The 18,768-nt window shown below is 43.2% G+C and overlaps 1 protein-coding gene across 4 annotated transcripts in view; it reads right to left on the bottom strand.

Moving 5' to 3' along the window:
- The window catches only part of LOC129768641 (protein dead ringer), a 282,371-nt gene that overhangs the window by 251,092 nt on the left and 12,511 nt on the right, over positions 1-18,768 (bottom strand). The gene's annotated exons all lie outside the window — the stretch shown is intronic.

The following is an 18,768-nucleotide window of genomic DNA, read 5'->3' as shown; positions in this document are numbered from 1 at the left end:
TTTGGAACGCTTATAACTCGAGCATTTCTCAATAGATCGCAAAGGTTTTTGCATCAATTGAAAGGAAATATATCTACGCATCTATCATAACGAATGACATTTCATTTTTCTGGAGATAAATAATTGAATAATTGTGAAATATCAAGCATTGTCCAAATGCACTATGTGCCCATTTTTGATTGGTCCATTTTGTGCTCCTCAAATCGTACCGACCAAAACGGGCAACCAGAGCAGCAGCGAAATAGAATGAAGCACGATTGGAAAGGAAAAAGAAAAAAATGAATGAAACATTGGTCGCAGTCTCACACATGCGTAATTCTCGAGCCAGCCAGTCAGCTTAAAAATCCTCGCTCCGCTGCCATAACGATCATTCTCATTCAAACCGTATGTTCACGCAACGCGTAGTTAATGGACGAGCCAGACTACTCGAATAGGTCTAGATAGCATACTCTTTCTAACGTATCATTCTTCGCAGCCCATCGCAGCATCCGGTTGTGATCTGCCGATCTTTATCAAAGGCTCACGAACATTTTTCTATTGTGTTACCCACCGCTTTGCGATATAAAACCGATAGGAATAGGCAAATCGGTCTTAGTCTACATTGGAAGGTCAAATATACAACAGTTTTCATCACTCCGAATATCGTTACATTATACTCGAAGGAGAATAAAGTTGTTTCGTTCCAATCTCCAAATCAAAGGCACTGATTCCCAAAGTCCGAAAGGTGATCGCGGTAACATAAAAAATTGGTCCTTCGAACCGGATCAAGGACTCTTGGGATCAGTGTTTGCGATTCGCGGTCTGTTCGGAGTGAATTCACAAGTGAAGTGTTAAAAAAGACTTATGTACCACGGACGGTACTTGATGTGAAACTTTAGCGACATTAGAAATAACTGAAGAAAGAAATTAGTCTCGCGGAATCGAACGGTGAGCGAATAATAATTATTCAGTGGTAACTTATTACCCGAAAAAAGTGCCAGTGGAACAACATCCAGCAAGAAGCGCGGGTCCTTTGTGAAGTGTGCGCTATTCATCTATTCATCTATTCATCCCATTATCATCTCGAGATTGAATAACCGGAGGCTTGGATACCGCCGCGTGGCGTGGCTTGGGTTTCTCTCTTTACCCCGACGGAGACTGTAAGTAGATTTGCATGTGATCCAAAAGGATAGAGATAACATAAGTAAGTTTCAGTTCGCTGGCTTACTGAATTTTTCGCAATTCTTGCATGACTTAAGTGGTACGGACGTGAGTAGGTTTTGATGAATTTTGGCAGTTGGTTGGCAAATTGGCAAGCACGTGTGTGACACGCGGTTCTAATCGATTGTTCTAGTGCAGTTTACTAGTCAAGATGGCGACTGAATTTAAGAAGCTTTCCCGTCAGGAGCGTTTTTGCATAGATTCTCTCAAAAATTTGGAAAGATCCATAGGAAAATACAATGAAGAGACGGATAAGAATATGCTAGGAGCGTGGAAAGAATATTTAGAGGAGATCAACGACGAGTTTAAGCGTGTTAGGTTAGAGTTGGAGTCATCCGATGAATTTCAAGGAGCACTAAGACAATCAATCAAAAAGGAAGAAGGTTCCGATGGATCGATCGAAAATCTATATCAATCCGCACGCGCTGAATTTGAGCTCACTTACCTGAAAATCAAAGGATTTCTAGTTTCGAATATACAAAAACCTTCATCATCTACCGCAATGGTCGTGCAATCCGCTACAAATACCGTACATTCGCGGGTGAAATTTCCGGAAATAAAACTTCCGCATTTCGACGGATCCATTAGGGAATGGCCCACATTTAGGGATACTTTTAAATCGTTGATCGGTTCCGCACCTCAGCTCAGCAATGTGGACAAATTTTCGTACTTAGTCTCATCTTTATCTAAAGAGGCTAAGCGTGTGATCGAAGTAATTGAGGTTACATCAGCCAACTATTCTATCGCATGGGAATTATTAGAAAAGAGGTACGAGAACAAATATCTCCTAGTAAAATCATATGTTGAAGCTCTTTTTATAGCAGAGCCTATGAGAAAAGAATGTTTTGAATCTCTTAACAGGCTGATCGATGAATATGAGCGAAATCTGAAAATTCTCGAGAAGTTGGATGAGCATCCGGATGACTGGAGTACTATTCTCGTATTCATGCTCAGTTCTCGTCTAGATCCCGTAACCATGCGTAATTGGGAGACACATCGGAAGTCAACAAATATTCCTACGTACAATGAACTCGTCGATTTTCTGCGCGGTCATAGTTTGGTCCTTCAGTCTGTTGTCGCCTCTAAGCCTCGACTATCCGATCCTCCTCGTATGTCTTCCGCATCTCGTTCCAACACTTTCAAACTAACGTCTGTGCATTCAGCCGTGTCGCCGTCGCAGAAAACATGTCCTTTCTGCAAGAAGTCACCTCATTCACCGTTCCAGTGTGAAACCTTTCGCAAAATGACCGCTACTGAGCGGTACGGAGCCACCAAGAAAAATTCGCTCTGCATTAATTGCCTATCGTCATCTCATCTCGTCAAGAGCTGTTCTAGTGGAGCTTGCCGTGTGTGTAATCAAAAGCACCATACGATGCTGCATCAACGAACCAATCCGCCAAATAGCCAATCAAACCAACCCCACCAATCGAAGCTTCCGCCATCTGGTTCGCAGTCATCCTCCTCGTCCTACACTCCAGCAAACCAATCACAGTCGTCTCACTCAAGCAATCTACATACGTCTCCTGAGAACCCAGCCCCCACCGTCTCTGCAATTTCGACAAGCCACTTTTCATCAGCACCCAACGAGCAACAGCATATCGTCCCAACAACGGTGTTATTGTCAACCGCACTAGTGAAAGTTTTTGATGCTAGTGGACAGTTCCTGTGGGCCCGAGCTCTTCTGGATTCAGGGTCGCAGCTTAACTTCATATCGGAGCAGCTTGTCCAAAAATTGAAGCTGAATCGTGCAAGGGAGTTCATCCCAATCAGTGGTGTTGGACTTTCGTCCAAATATTCTACTACCGTTCGTATCCAGTCCCATCACCCTGGTTTTGATACCAGTTGGAAATTCCACGTTCTTCCTAAGATCGCGGTGGAATTACCAAATCAGGTCGTCGATGTGTCAAGCTTCAAGTTTCCTTCGGACATCGTGCTAGCGGATCCTTCATTCGGTCAACCCGGTCCAATAGATTTAATTTTCGGCGTAGAAAACTTCTACGATCTCCTAAGGGATGGTCAATTACAGAACGGTCCCGGAGAACCTATTCTTCAAAACACTGCACTAGGATGGGTGGTGTCTGGAAAGGTCAGATCTGGAAGGATAAAATCATCAGTCGTCAATCTCGCTTGTTCAATAGCCACAGTCGAGGAGCAGCTAGCTCGGTTTTGGGAAATCGAATCATGCCGCACTACCAGTACGTTCTCATTGGAGGAAGCTGCATGTGAGGAACATTTCGCCAGAACAACTTTCCGAGATCCTAATGGTCGTTTCGTCGTCGCTTTCCCTAAACGGGAATCAACTTTTTCCAAACTCGGGAGTTCGAAAGAAATTGCTACTCGTCGTTTCTTATCTTTGGAACGAAGACTTCTCGCTAATCCTGCCCTGAAGGATAATTATTCAGCTTTCATTCGTGAGTATGCGGAGCTCGGACACATGGAGATGGTAGCCAACCCTGACCCACAACTACCAACATACTATCTACCCCATTATTGTGTCGTTCGACCAGACAGCATTACCACGAAGTTGAGAGTGGTATTCGATGCATCATGTCCAACGAATACTGGGGTGTCTCTTAATGATACCCTCATGGTTGGTCCGCAGATACAAGACGATCTGGTTGCCATACTCCTTCGATTTCGATTTCCTCAGTACGCTATCATCTCGGACATTGAGAAGATGTACAGACAAATCAGGATGTCTCTCCTCGATCAGCAACTCCTACTGATTCTTTGGAGAGAGTCACCTTTGGAACCTATAAAGACATACCGACTGACCACAGTAACATATGGTACTTCATCGGCCCCGTACCTCGCGACCAAATGTTTACAGCAACTCTCGGAAATTGGATCCAAGAGCCATCCTGTAGCTGCGGCTGTAATGGGCAAGGATTTTTATATGGATGACTTACTCACAGGTACCAACACTGCTGAAGAAGGTCAAGCGCTTATCCAACAGCTTCTCCAGCTGACGCAATCAGCAGGGTTACAGCTTCGTAAGTGGGCTTCTAACAGCAAAGAAATTCTGCAGGCTGATCCCGAAAACCTGAGGAATGAACGCACATTGCTAGATATCGAGCCCTCTTCGTTGGTAAAAACTCTCGGCCTACAATGGGATACCCACGCAGATGAATTTCGTTTCGAGGTACCGCAGCACGGCAACAGTTTACCGATCACTAAACGAATCGTCCTTTCCGATATCGCACGGCTTTTCGATCCCCTGGGGCTGGTCGGTCCAGTGGTGGTGCAAGCAAAGCTGTTCATGCAGGAACTTTGGAGAGAAGGGAAGGCCTGGGATGACGAGCTCAACGATTCTGCTCAACGCAAATGGATAGAATTTCGTGACAACCTCGAAGGCCTCGGAAAGCTTAGTGTTCCACGGTGGGTAACGGCCACGTCGTCAGTCGTATCATTGGAGTTACATGGCTTCTGCGATGCCTCTACGCATGCATATGGCGCATGCATCTATGTGCGGGCAGTTTCGACGAACGGAGACATATTTACCAACCTCCTAACCGCAAAGTCCAAGGTTGCTCCACTTGGAAACTCCATGCGAAATCCAACGGTATGTCTGCCCCGACTCGAGCTCTCTGCGGCTTTGCTTCTCAGCCACCTTTTCGAAAAGGTTGAGTCTAGCGTGAATCTTCAAGTAAAATGTTTCTTTTGGACTGATTCGACGATAGTATATTATTGGCTGTCCTCTAGCCCATCGCGTTGGAAAACATTTGTGGCAAATCGGGTCTCGGAAATCCAGCAATTAACGGCTAGAGGCATCTGGGGACACGTGCCTGGTTTGGAAAACCCCGCCGATGTCGTTTCCCGCGGTATGTCTCCGGAGGAATTGAAGGATTTCACCGCCTGGTGGAATGGACCTGATTGGCTTCGCCAACCGTCTCGATTTTGGCCATCAATTAGCGCTCCAGTACATCATGAACTTCCACCGGACCAGTTGGAAGAAAGATCCATAGCGTTACCGGTTCAACTCCTACCTCCCAACGAACTATTTTTATTATATTCATCGTTCACGAAGCTCCTGCGTATTTCTGCACTGATATGCCGATTCATACACAACTTGAAGTCACGAGACCGAGAAGAGCGACGTAATGGACCCATAACTACGGCTGAACTTCGTGAGGCAACAGAAAACCTCGTTCGAATCGCACAGGAAGAACGGTTTACTCAAGATTTTAAAGATATATCTGGCGATGGACAGGTCAAGAAAAATTCGAGGCTGAAGGCTCTTTCTCCGCTGATAGCCAACGACATATTGCGCGTCGGGGGTCGGCTGCGAAACGCTCCAGTAACGTATAACCAGCGTCATCCGATGATCCTCCCAGATCGACATCCGTTGACTGAGCTGATCCTAAGGTTCTATCATCTTAACCTTCTCCATGCTGGACCTCAGTTAATGACAGCAGCGGTTCGGGAACGATTTTGGCCGCTGCGTGTTCGCAATCTTGCACGACAGGTAGTGCATTCATGTATCAAATGTTTCCGTTGCAAGCCAGAGGTCATGGAACAACTCATGGGGGAATTGCCATCAGAACGTGTAACACCAACATTTCCGTTCCTACGAACGGGAGTCGATTACTGCGGACCTTTTCACTACCGTCCGATACAACGAGGAACTCCCGTTAAATGTTATATCGCCATTTTCGTATGCCTAGTAACGAAAGCGGCTCACGTTGAATGTGTTACAGATCTATCAAGCCAGGCATTCATCGCCGCATTGCGACGCTTCGTTGCCCGACGGGGCAGGCCAGAACTGATCGAGTGCGACAATGCCCTAAACTTCAGAGGAGCCAAGCGAGAGCTCGATGAGCTCACTCGGTTGTTCGAAACCCAACAACATCAACACCTCGTAACCAGTAGTTGTGCCAACGACGGCATTGCCTTCAAATTCATACCTCCGAGGTCTCCAAACTTTGGAGGTCTCTGGGAGGCTGCCGTAAAGTCTCTCAAGAAACATCTCCGCAGTACTCTTGGGAACGTTATCCTCTACCTAGACAGTTTCTTGACTCTGATCACCCAAATAGAATCCTGTCTCAATTCTCGTCTGCTTACACAGCTCTCGGCTGATCCTAACGACCTGGAGGTGCTCACTCCTGGGCATTTCCTGGTCCATCGTCCGCTTGTCGCGGTCCCTGAGCCTAGTTTGGAAGGCATCCCGATGAACAGTCTCGACAGATGGCAGCAAACACAGGAGTACGTCCGTCGAATTTGGAAGCAGTGGCAGACAGACTACCTCTCTGGGCTGCAACCTCGGACACGTTGGACCCAGCGCCGGGACAATGTCAAGCTGGACACGATGGTTCTCTTAAAAGACGAAAATCTTCCGCCGCTCAAGTGGAGACTAGGGCGGGTGACACAAATATTCAGAGGCGATGACAACAATATTCGGGTGGTAACGGTCCGGACGAAAGATGGCGAGTTTCGGCGTTCCATCACCAAGATCTGCGTGTTACCCACTTACCAACCTAGCGGAGATCTAGCATCATCCACTAACCTTCAAGAAGGAAACTAGGATCCTTCCAACGATCGCAGTACCACTGCGCAACGCCGGGGGGTCAAATGACCTCCCATCCATGTAAGTCTGTATTTTATATTGAATTTCAAAAAAAATAACGGAATGTTCTTTCTCCATAATCACCTTCGACGACGATACGTGCTGTAACTGATAAATCCGAGCAAACACCTTCTACCGGTTAAATGCCAATCCGATCGCATCCACTATATGTCGGAGAGACTTGTGGTTTTACAACATGAGAAGCGAAAACCATGGGAAGACACTCAGAATGACCTCGGAAACAACCCCACATGGAAGGATGACTCGTCAATGTAATCCACCCCAATCAAGCCTGCATCAAAGGAATTGTCACTCAGCGATGCACAACTACGCTCAGCAGTTGGTGCCAACGGTCATCGTCCGATTTTCGGACCCGCGGAGGCCGGTTGCCTCCAACCCAGTTAAGTGTTTGTTTTTTATTCAATTATTCTTGAAAAAATTGTCTATGTTCTATTCCAGAGAATGCAGCCACCCAGGATACGGAGGAGTACGACGAAGTGACGATGACGATCCATCCATTCCACCCAACGCAAACTGATGCTCAAGGTCAGGATGTGATCTCGAAAACGCGAACGGTCAAGGCCGTACCAGACCGACGATGAGTATACAACCGAAGACGACATCAGACGCAGCATGATCATGCATACATACGGAGGTGGAGCAGAGCATTCCAGCAGTGACGTCAGAACAACATTAAAGCATAATGCAATGAAGTGAATTCCAATCCTTAATATTTTATAGAATCATTCTAGAATAGATGTAGGGAACGTTTATATAGTTAATCGATAGATCGGCATCTGCCACCAAAGGATAGTAGATATGTTTCAGTTAAAAAGACGCCTTTTTCACGGTGGCCGGTATGTTCACGCAACGCGTAGTTAATGGACGAGCCAGACTACTCGAATAGGTCTAGATAGCATACTCTTTCTAACGTATCATTCTTCGCAGCCCATCGCAGCATCCGGTTGTGATCTGCCGATCTTTATCAAAGGCTCACGAACATTTTTCTATTGTGTTACCCACCGCTTTGCGATATAAAACCGATAGGAATAGGCAAATCGGTCTTAGTCTACATTGGAAGGTCAAATATACAACAGTTTTCATCACTCCGAATATCGTTACATTATACTCGAAGGAGAATAAAGTTGTTTCGTTCCAATCTCCAAATCAAAGGCACTGATTCCCAAAGTCCGAAAGGTGATCGCGGTAACACCGTACACCACATCGGTTCGCATCACAACACATCAACAAACCAACCCAAGCAGCCATGTCTGGACATGGTAAAGGAGGAAAAGTGAAGGGAAAGGCAAAATCACCCTCGAACCGTGTTGATCTGGAGTTCCCCGCAAGGGTAGCTAGGCCGAGCGCGTTAGTACCAGTGCACCAGTCCACCTAGCCGGCGTTATATAGTTTCGGCCGCCGAAGTGATCGAGTTAGCTGGCAAAGCTGCTCGCGACGATAAGAAAACCCGCATTCAGAACAGACCACATTCGGTTCGGTGGACATCAAGACAACAAAAGGGAGTTGCAGCGAGTGGCAAACGCAATCGCAAAACGGCATCAGGTAGCAGAAGAAAAAAGTTTGTTCTTTATACAAACTGCTTTGGTGGTAAATCCAGAACAAGGCGGCATCGAGGGCGTTCGAAATGGTTTTTTTCAAAACCACGAGTACTAAGTTTTCTAAATTGGAACCATTCCATAAAACAAGGCGCTTTTCAGGGCCATTAAACCTTCCAAAAAAGAGTTTAGGAAATACAGTTCAATGCTTTCTAAAACATTATCCAAAATAATAATAAAACACAAATTGATTTTTTCATCATTTGTTTGCCAGGATCTTTTGAGTATGTGAATTTGGCAGTTGTTCTGAGCTTATTGATAGTTGTGGACTTTCCTGATTATTCAATTTTCACCAATTCTTAAATTGTTTCCAGATTGAAAGTACAGTAATTTACAATTAGTTCGACATTTAGCTAATTGGACGGACATGTAATGCGACTTATTTAGTTGGACATTTTTGTAAACATAGAGATCCAAATTATGACCCCACGTTGAAAGTCGACACTGTACCACTGTCATCGCAAATGTTCAATTACAGGTTAAAATCGCCTCCAATGCGACCCTGAGTGGTGCTTCGGCACATCGCATTGAATGTAATTTACTGTTCAACATGTCACAAAGCTGGATGGGAAGAAATTTTCCAACTGTGAAAGCTGTGGCGAGTGGCAACAAATCGCTAAACAGGAAGGTTTAGCCGAACAAGATGGGAATATCGAGTGATAACAAAACAATAAACTCTTTAGATTGAAGATAATTTTTTGATCACTGTTGGTCGCATTCACTAATTGCTCCGCAAGGGTAACTAGGCCGAACGGATTGGTGCCGGAGCACCAGTATACCTAACAGTGATTATAGAGTTTCGGCCGTCGGAGTGCTCGAGTTGGCTTGCAAAGCTGCTCACGACAACCAGAAAACCCGCATCAAGAACAGAGCAGCTTCGGTTCGGCGCTCATCAAGGCAACAATTAGTTTCAGTGAGTGGCAAAGTGTTTCTCCGGCACGTCGCATTAAATGTAATTTACTGAACAACATGTCACAAGCTGAATGGGAAGAAATTTTCCAACTGTGAAAGCTGTGGCAAACGCAATAGCTAAACAGGAAGGTTTAACCGAACAAGATAGGAATATCGAGTGATAACAAAAACACAACACCAAAGGTTCTTTTCAGAACCATCAACATATTCATAAAGAGTAAACAGTAAACTAATCCATTTTTCAGGTAGATAGGTAGGTATTCACGTAGGAGAAGAAAATAAAACAATATATTTAAAATATATATTTAACAAGAGCTCCCCTCCGGTTATGTCCCCGACATTACCCACCCGTCTTTTTTATTTTTGAACAGAAATCCATTTTCTCTTGAAGTCCGCCTCCGATTTGACAACTTTTGGGTTCTTCCGGAGGGCCTGCTTCATTATCGCCCAATATTTCTCTATTGGGCGAAGCTCCGGCGCGTTGGGCGGGTTCATTTCCTTTGGCACGAAGGTGACCCCGTTGGCTTCGTACCACTCCAACACGTCCTTTGAATAGTGGCACGAAGCGAGATCCGGCCAGAAGATGGTCGGGCCCTCGTGCTGCTTCAATAGTGGTAGTAAGCGCTTCTGTAGGCACTCCTTTAGGTAAACCTACCCGTTTACCGTGTCGGTCATCACGAAGGGGGCGCTCCGCTTTCCGCAAGAGCAGATCGCTTGCCACACCATGTACTTTTTGGCAAACTTGGATAGTTTCTGCTTGCGAATCTCCTCCGGAACGCTGAATTTGTCCTCTGCGGAGAAGAACAACAGGCCCGGCAGCTGACGAAAGCCCGCTTTGACGTAGGTTTCGTCGTCCATTACCAGGCAATGCGGCTTCGTCAGCATTTCGGTGTACAGCTTCCGGGCTCGCGTCTTCCCCACCATGTTTTGCCTTTCGTCGCGGTTAGGAGCCTTCTGAACCTTGTATGTACGCAGGCCCTCCCGCCAGGCCATTTTTGCCGTTCTTAACCTTCCGGTCGATGGTTAGGTTCTCGAAGTATCGTTTTAGTACTCTGCTGACCGTGGATTGGACGATTCCCAGCATCTTACCGATGTCCCGATGGGACAACTCCGGATTCTCGAAATGAGTGTGCAGGATTAATTCACGACGCTCTTTTTCGTTCGACGACATTTTTCCAAATTAACGAAAAATTGACAGTGAAGCATGGCCAACGTGATCTATACACTCTTATCTGATTATAAGCGAAAGTTGAAGATATAATTCCTAAAAATTAAATTTCTACAGCGTTTTTTCCGTGATGCAATTTGATGTGACACACCCTTTAGCAATTAAAGAAGATGGTACGTGTACTACTCTTGAGCAACAAAGTACTACTCATGGTAAGCGTGAACAAGATCAACAGTTGAGCCGATTAGAATCAGAATGGTCTATGTGCTATAGAGTAAGCTTTTCGCGAAACGCAAACTGATTAAACATCAATAATGGAATTTCCATTTATCGCCCAAATTTTAGAAGGAAATAACAGCTCCAAAGTTTTTTTTTAATTTTCTTAGAATGACCATCTGCAAGTCACACTTTAAACACAAAAATCTCTTGCAAATGGTTTATAGACCTCTTTGATCCGCTATGGCTCAATTAGAAGTAGGTAGATGGAATAATTGCTAATTCTCACATAATATTTTTTAGATGAATCATCCGAGCAAACATGTAACGAACAATCGTATCAAGCCAATGAAGACGTAGTGACTCCTGCTGCCATTACACCGGAAGATGCAGTACAAGAAGATCCATTTGACGGTATTTTAATTTGGCCAAAAGCTAACGACAAAAGTAACGATTCAAAATCAAGACGACAAGCACACGTACCATCGGTCCGACCAGTAATAGATGGCGGCAATGGTATGATAAAAAGGACGACGAGAAAAAACAAAAGGAGGAATCAAAACTAGCTAAGGCCGAAGAACGAAAACTGATCCGAAAGAAAAGGAGAAAGATTGTAAGAAGAAGAAAAGACAGGAAGAAAAACTTCAGAAGCAAAAATTGAAGCAGGAAAAGGATAATAATCCTCCAAGAAAGAAGAAAAAGGCACCTTAAATATAATATGTAAACGACGCGCACTTTAAGTCTTTTTTCCACTTTTTATTTTTATTTTTTAACCTTAAACTGATTTTAAGTTAATCATCAATACGAAATCCAGAATTATGCTTTTTTCTGTTTAAATGAATAAAACGATAGTCCAAGAGATTTTTCGTCTTAAGTTGTTTTATTATTCATAACAGAAACTTCACTTAAAAAAAGGTCTTTAAGTTTGAGTAGAACATTAAGAAATTTCTGTTACATTTAACCTTTTTTTTCTCTAAAAAATAAGTTTTCTCGACCTTTTCGTGTATGTTAATCTTTTGCTTAGTAGTGTTTATTTAACCCTTTCTTTTTGGCATCATGCTGGCACGGGTTTGACTATCCATTTTTGTCAACCAACTATTTATCAATCAATATTTAGGTAGACTTTTATTGAAGCTATTTTTATGTACAAAAAAGGTTTATTATTGTTTTTAAACCATCAAAAAAGTTGTATGAAGTAAGGCAGTGTATACAAATTACGTAACAAATTTTTTGGAGATTTTAGACCCTAAACGAGTCAACGTGGTTCATAGATAATTTCTGTAGTACAAAATATTGTAAACAGTTGTAATAAACACGTTATTTTATCGCTTTGGGCTTCATATCAACAAGTGACTCATATTAGGTATCAAATTGATCCATAATTGTTACAAGGGGAAAACTGACCCATAATTGTGACTTTTGCTAACTCCGAACTTTTCCATTCATTAGCGAAGTTTATCAAATAAATTTGAGTAAATATCAATGGGATACTAAAAAGTATGTGTTTAAGTGTCAAAGTGGACATTTTTACCGAAAAAAATATCAATGAACATCCCATAATAATCTATTTTATGGTAAGCCAATTCGCTGAGTGACCCATAATTGTGGGGGGACCCTACTTCCTGAAAATTTTTACATGGAACAAAAAAAATTTACATGAGCAATCAAAGATAAACACAACGACTAACGTCACTATTTGCTAAATAGTTATGGCAGCGCATGCTATGTCGCTCGAAACTCGACCATCTTCATTACCTTTTTCCCAGGACATTTCTAACCAAGTTTCAGATCGAAATATCTATGGTACATTCATAATTATTTTCACTGCAGGGTTTTTGTAGCGAATGTTTGAATCATTTTGATTGAAACTCGTACTGATTGAATAAGTAAATATGTCTAAAACGAAAGAAACACAATTCAAATAGAATAGGCGTGGCCAAGTCAAAAACCCGCGACGCGCGGCCCCCATAACGCGATATTCGTACCCATTCCCACATTCCGTGCGCAACCGCCACACAAACCCTCTCATTACCGTTGCGTTCCCCCAACCTTCCATTTGTTTAATCATTTCCATTTATTTTATTCAGAGCACGAAATACAACTGCTCGGTAATATCGCGTTGCCGCGCTGCAAATGAAAGAAACAAGGACAACGGGGAAGTCGCACACCAACACTTCTGAAGGCGCGTAATAATTTCAGTTACCGCCATGACCATTGCAGCCGATGGAGGGAATTAAAAAAAATAAATCGTTCATATACAATATGTAATTGATTGAGGATTTGAAGCATCCACCGCTGGTGCTTGGCAAAATACATTAAGATATCAGGAAACATAAATTGTTTTTCTTTTTGTTCACGAGAACATGATACGAGCCCGTACCGTCTGCTGCACTCCGGCATACACTAATTGACCTACTAATACCACAGCACCACGGCACAGGACGGAACATGCCTAAAAACATAAACAATTCGTCCATTTCCATACCACCACCGGGTTCCCTCCCTCCTTTTTGGCACCCTCAGCTTCAGCTCTAGCAGCTCTGCGTCTCGCGACGTTGTTTTTGATGACTTGTACACTTCCTTCCTTCGCCATCCGATGTCAAACAAATGAATTTTTACCAGATGTGACAGATTTCAGCATTAACCACCACTCCGCTGGCTCGCGGGAAGGTTCGAATCGGAAAATGCGCTGGTGAGACGGGTTGAAGCGTCGAGAATCACTATATGACATTCCAATTTTAGTATTAATTAGCCTATTTTACGGGTTGAGTGAGGGCTAATTTTAGAAAACTGTGCCGTCGTATTGCCCACCGACGGTGCTGTCTCGGATTGACGGTGACATTTACGGGGGGTTTTGTTTAGCTGAAATGAGATCGATCTCGGAATTGGTTCACCAGTAGGTAATTTCAGTCATCGCCAAACTGTCTTGAATTGCGAAAATTTCCGTAGGCCATGCAGCAACTCAATACCGGTTGAACCGTGCGTTGACATCCGGTGGTAACACCGTAAGTCAATTTATTGTACGTATTAAGGATGGTCGATCGATATGTGCCGTCTTTTCTTCCGCCGACCCGAGTCCCGAATGATTGGAAGTGTAGCAAGAAAGAGCTGTGGATTGCCCGACGTTTATTGAAAATTAAATTCCGTCTGAGACAATATCGAATTTCTCCACATATTCACCACATTTATATTGCTATCACAAACGCTGCCTTGTCGCAGGAGGAAAAAAAGTTGGAACGGAACACTGCAAGAAAGCACAACAATGACAATGGGTAAGGAATATTTAATATCATACCGACAGGAATTAGGAACGTTGATACGCTGGAAGGAAGCCTAAGGAATTGAGCGGCGCACCTAATGCCTTCGGTGCCCGGCGAAGAAACGGAACCGTACTTACCGTTCAGTGACAGCCAAAGCTGTAGCCTGCCACAAAACTCAATACCGAATGTATCACTTCCCATCGAATATAAACAAGATATAATTGAAGCACAATGATTACGTTTCTCCGCCAACCGAACCGAGGCGGATCATTAATCAAACAAGGTACCATTGACAGCCGTGGAAAATGGGATAATGGAACGCATGGAACATAAATATCAATTTTTCGCACCAATTCAAGCACACACACACACACACACACGCACTCATAAACCGCATAATCTCATTTGTGACACGAGCGGGGGGAAATCGAAACCGCAAATTATGCTGGTTTGGTCAATGATGGTGGAAATGATTAAGTTGACATGATAAACGTGTGCCACCTTCGAGCGTTGGCAGATCAACAATCAACAAAAGATTAACAAGATCATTTCCAGGACCAGTTGTTTAGTGGGTTGTCACCCGCATTGATCGTTTTGTTGGATTTTGAGGGTGTGATTGCAAGGACGACAACATTAGTCCGAGGGTAATGTGGGTCAAATCAATGCTTTTGTATAGTTGTGTACGGAACGATTGTGACATAAGTGATACACCCTTTAGTCAAATAAGCGTGTGAATTTCGCTGAAAATTGGTCCAGAACAGCGGCCATTGGCAGCAACATCTCAGATTGCAGTGAAACGTTGTGGGTGTTGGATATTGGTCATTGAAGCAACTTTCCATTCTTGAAATCTTCGAAAAAGAATTAGACTACTTTTTTAAAGGACTTTTTTTTTGACTTAGTACTTAGTACTTTGATTTGGTTTCTATATAGGAGGGATCACTCTACGAGAAAATGGGTGGGATATATCTATGATATAACCGCAAGGTTGGCGTGGGACTACCGTACTCTTAGTAAGCATTTGTATTGTATTCATTAAACTATCGATTGAACGAAACAATTTTCGAATTCAATTGAATTCAACAAATTCAATTGAATTATGCTTTTTGAGTAAAAAGTTCGAACAGTTTCCATGTAAGATCAATTCATGTATTGTAATAGATTATGTTTTTCGTCACAAGTAAATTTGATGGGCTTCCTTTTACGTTTGATTTGATGCCTAGAAATACCAAAATATGTGAACGGAAGAATTGTCAAACAATCATTGTATTTTACATTTCTCGTACCGCGAAAGTTCATTCACCTCTTAGTATCTGAAAGTACGGTTTTTCCAGGCTTCTCAGTTTAGAAGTACGTTTTAGGAAGACATATTCCGGTCTGCACAAAGACAAGGAAGTACAAAAGTACTCGCAGCTTGCATATATTTGCAATGTGGATTCCCCCAAGTACATTGATTTTGAAGTCCGTGTTAGGGAAACACAGCTCGGTGGGAACAGAAATATCCCCTACTTGCATGTATATTTGCAAAGCGGATTCCCACAGGTACATTGATTTTGAAGTCTGTGTTGGGGAAACCGTAGATCGAGTCAGTTAGAGCGTTTAAATAACGCTTAACATTTTACAGGTATTCAATTGTTTATCTAATTAATAATAACATTTCATTAAATGCGATAGATGCGTAGAAATATTCTTTATCAATTGATGCAAACATCTTTCCGATCCAGTGAGAAATGTTCGAGTTATAAGCATTCGAAATCTTTCACTTTTTCCTGCATGTTCTGTGTTTAGGTTTTCATTTTACCCCCCATATATTCCAGTTAGACGTAGTCCCACGTTAAAATGTAACGAAAAATGAAGAGATTTCAAATGCATATTACGCAGAATCGTTCTTACGATATACACTCCGTTTCATAACTATAGAACCACTTCATTTTTTTGAGTTTCCAGAGATTTGTAAGAAGTCGGTTGAATTGAAGTATATAGTGTAGGACATAATAGCTATCTTCATTAATAATTCTGGTCATTTGAACTTTATTGTTGTGTCCAGGCGCGAAACATTTGAAAACTAAAACTCCGGTGTTTCATAACTATAGAACCGGATGGAAAAACTCTCACTCTTTTACGAAATTAACGTGAATTCCAATAAGTTTCTAATTCGTAGGTCATCTACAGTTCTCAATCAGTTCAAATAACCCATTCGGGGTGCTGTCAAACTGCTCGTTTAAGCTCTTCAAATCACTCATACAGCTCTTAAGCAGCCCTTTTTATTCGTACGATCACTCCTCATAAGTTCTACATAGATAGAGTTTTGATTTGGTAAGTGTTGTAGCCGTAACCCCGGTGATAGACTGGTAGTTCGGAGCAACTAAAAGAGGTCTATTTTGCTTAGTGGTTGACTAACGAATATTACTTTAACGAATACATAGAACTCATAGCCTTCTAAGGAAGCAAGGCCTGCTACATCTCCCACTTTTAAAAGTAAGTAAGCCATCTTGGAAGTTTTGATTCACGAGAAGAACGTCGCAGGGTAATTTCCACATGATCGGATGGCCCAAGCGTTGGTGTAGCTTCGTTTTCAACTTCTTCAATAATCGGACAAGGATTCGGGCTAGATGACCCTTCTGCTGGATTCATAACCAGTTGCATCGGAATAGGAACAGGGCCATCGGATGCAGAGGGTGCTGGGTTGACGGATGTAGAAGGTATTGCTGGATCAACTCGTGCAGTTGTTATTGGAGGTTGAAACTCATCGAGTAGGATTTCCCATGGTAGTTGCTGTGTCTCTCGTTTGAAATAATGGTGATATCGGACGCCGAGTCATGTTGAAGATTGACTGCTACACCGTTGAGCTCAACCGGAACGAACTTCCGCTTGCTTCCAATGTTGTAAACCATGGAAATGCTTCTCGTATTGTTCTCTTTGGGCTTTGATTGCTTCGATGGACCAGGCTTGCTACTGGAACAATAGCCTTCCTTTTGTCCATGTTGCTTACATTTTGAGCAGGTGTGGGAAGCGCACGGACACTCACGGACATAGTGCTGGTCTCCGCACTTCCAACAGGGCGTTTTAGGAACTTTTTGGCGCTTCTCCGTAGCAGGATTCTTCTGTTTGCGAGTAACAATGTTGACGTTACGTGCTTCTTTGCCCTCCACCATCAGTGTTTCCTGCTTGCGGTTGGCCACGCGATGGCATTCTTCCACAAGGTTCTCTAGAGTTACCTTTCCTGCATCTCCTGCTGCGTTTTCGTCGGCTTCCAGATTCGAAATCAATCTGGTCCGGATGTCCGCATCTCGTGGCTTTGAATTGATCCGGTGTGAGCTTGGAGAGTTGAAAAGCTTCACAGTGTTTGCTCACCATGGCAGCATACGATGGGAAATCATCCGCATTTCGAGTACTGCAGGCACCGGTAACGGCAATGGAAAACTGACTTCTGACGACCGACCATTTTTTTCAGTTTCTTGACGGTCTCGTCCAGAGTGTAGTCCCGAGGGTGCTTGGGAAGAATAGTACTAACGTACTTCTCGTGTAACTGGATGCTTAATTTGCGTAGAAGCAATCTCACTCGGGCGGCGTCATCCAGAGCTTCAGAGTCCTTCGTGAAAACGTCCTCGTATCTCGCATACCAGCCGTCGAAGAAAACTCCTATGTCCGGATCGTACTAGAAATCTTGAATGCCGTTGGCCAGGGATTCGATGATTTTCTCACTGCCACTGCCAGCCGGATTCACGCGGTTTTCAAGATTTTCTACCTGCTGCTGCTGCTCCGCGATGAGATTGGTGAGCTGCAGAATCGCGTTCTTCAGATCCGCCTCAGACATTCTGTTCAAATGGCTTAAGAGTTTCGAGATGCTTGAGAGACTTCGAGATTCTTCAATTTTTTTTCACTCGTCGCCACGGTGATAGACTGGTAGTTCGGAGTGACTAAAAGAGGTCTAACGAATAATACTCTAATGAAGACATGAAACTCATAGCCTTCTAAGGAAGCAAAGCCTGCTACAGTAAGCAAGCTGACCAGTCCAGAATCTGAAGCCCCTATTCATTAAACCGTGCCATGACCTTCCAGATTTTTTTATTTGATGCCAAATTACCCAATTTTCACATTGGTTCAGATGCGAAAACAGCAGTAAATTATGCTGAAGTACTTCGTTGCACTTCTGACTGTTCATTCGTGTTGATGGTAAGCTATCTAAACTAGACCTTTTTGAGAAAATTCTCCCCAAACCATAAAAATCCCATCTCCAAAGCTGCGGATCCAAATGCTAATCTGGAAGCTAATCCTATGGGTTTCACTATTTCAGGAGAACTTCTCTGATAAAAAAAAATTCAACAACAATAGCTTCATACTGGAAGGATTTACGAAACGTGTCATGTCATTTTTCAACTCGTAACTTTGCAGGCGGCAGTTTGGTGGATTTGAAGAAAATATTTTCAAAAAGGTCTGGATCAGATAGCTTTTCATCAACAGTCAGAAGTAGGGATTATGCACCGATATTACCGTTACCGGTTTTACCGGTAATACCGGGTCATTTTTCATTACCGAATTACCGGTAATTCGAATTTAATTTTCGAAGCAACTGCTTGAAGTCCTAATTGAAAGGATTGCAGAAAAACGTTTCGTGTATGCAGGTTTGTACGCATATATGAATTATATATCTGCTCGTGGTTGTGAAACAATTGATGATGACCTCGGCATCTTCCCTCAAACGTCACGGACTCCATTGTTCGAGCAGGCATTCGAAACCGTTCGTAACTTAAGGGGGTATTCTAGTCTAGAGGCACCAATCTCGGACGTTTTTTTCCAAGTTCCGCAAACATAAAAAAAAGAATATTTTTACTA

This window comes from Toxorhynchites rutilus, chromosome 2 (genome assembly GCF_029784135.1).
Source record: "Toxorhynchites rutilus septentrionalis strain SRP chromosome 2, ASM2978413v1, whole genome shotgun sequence".
Lineage (NCBI taxonomy): Eukaryota > Metazoa > Arthropoda > Insecta > Diptera > Culicidae > Toxorhynchites > Toxorhynchites rutilus.
This window is presented reverse-complemented; position numbering and strand designations above follow the sequence as displayed.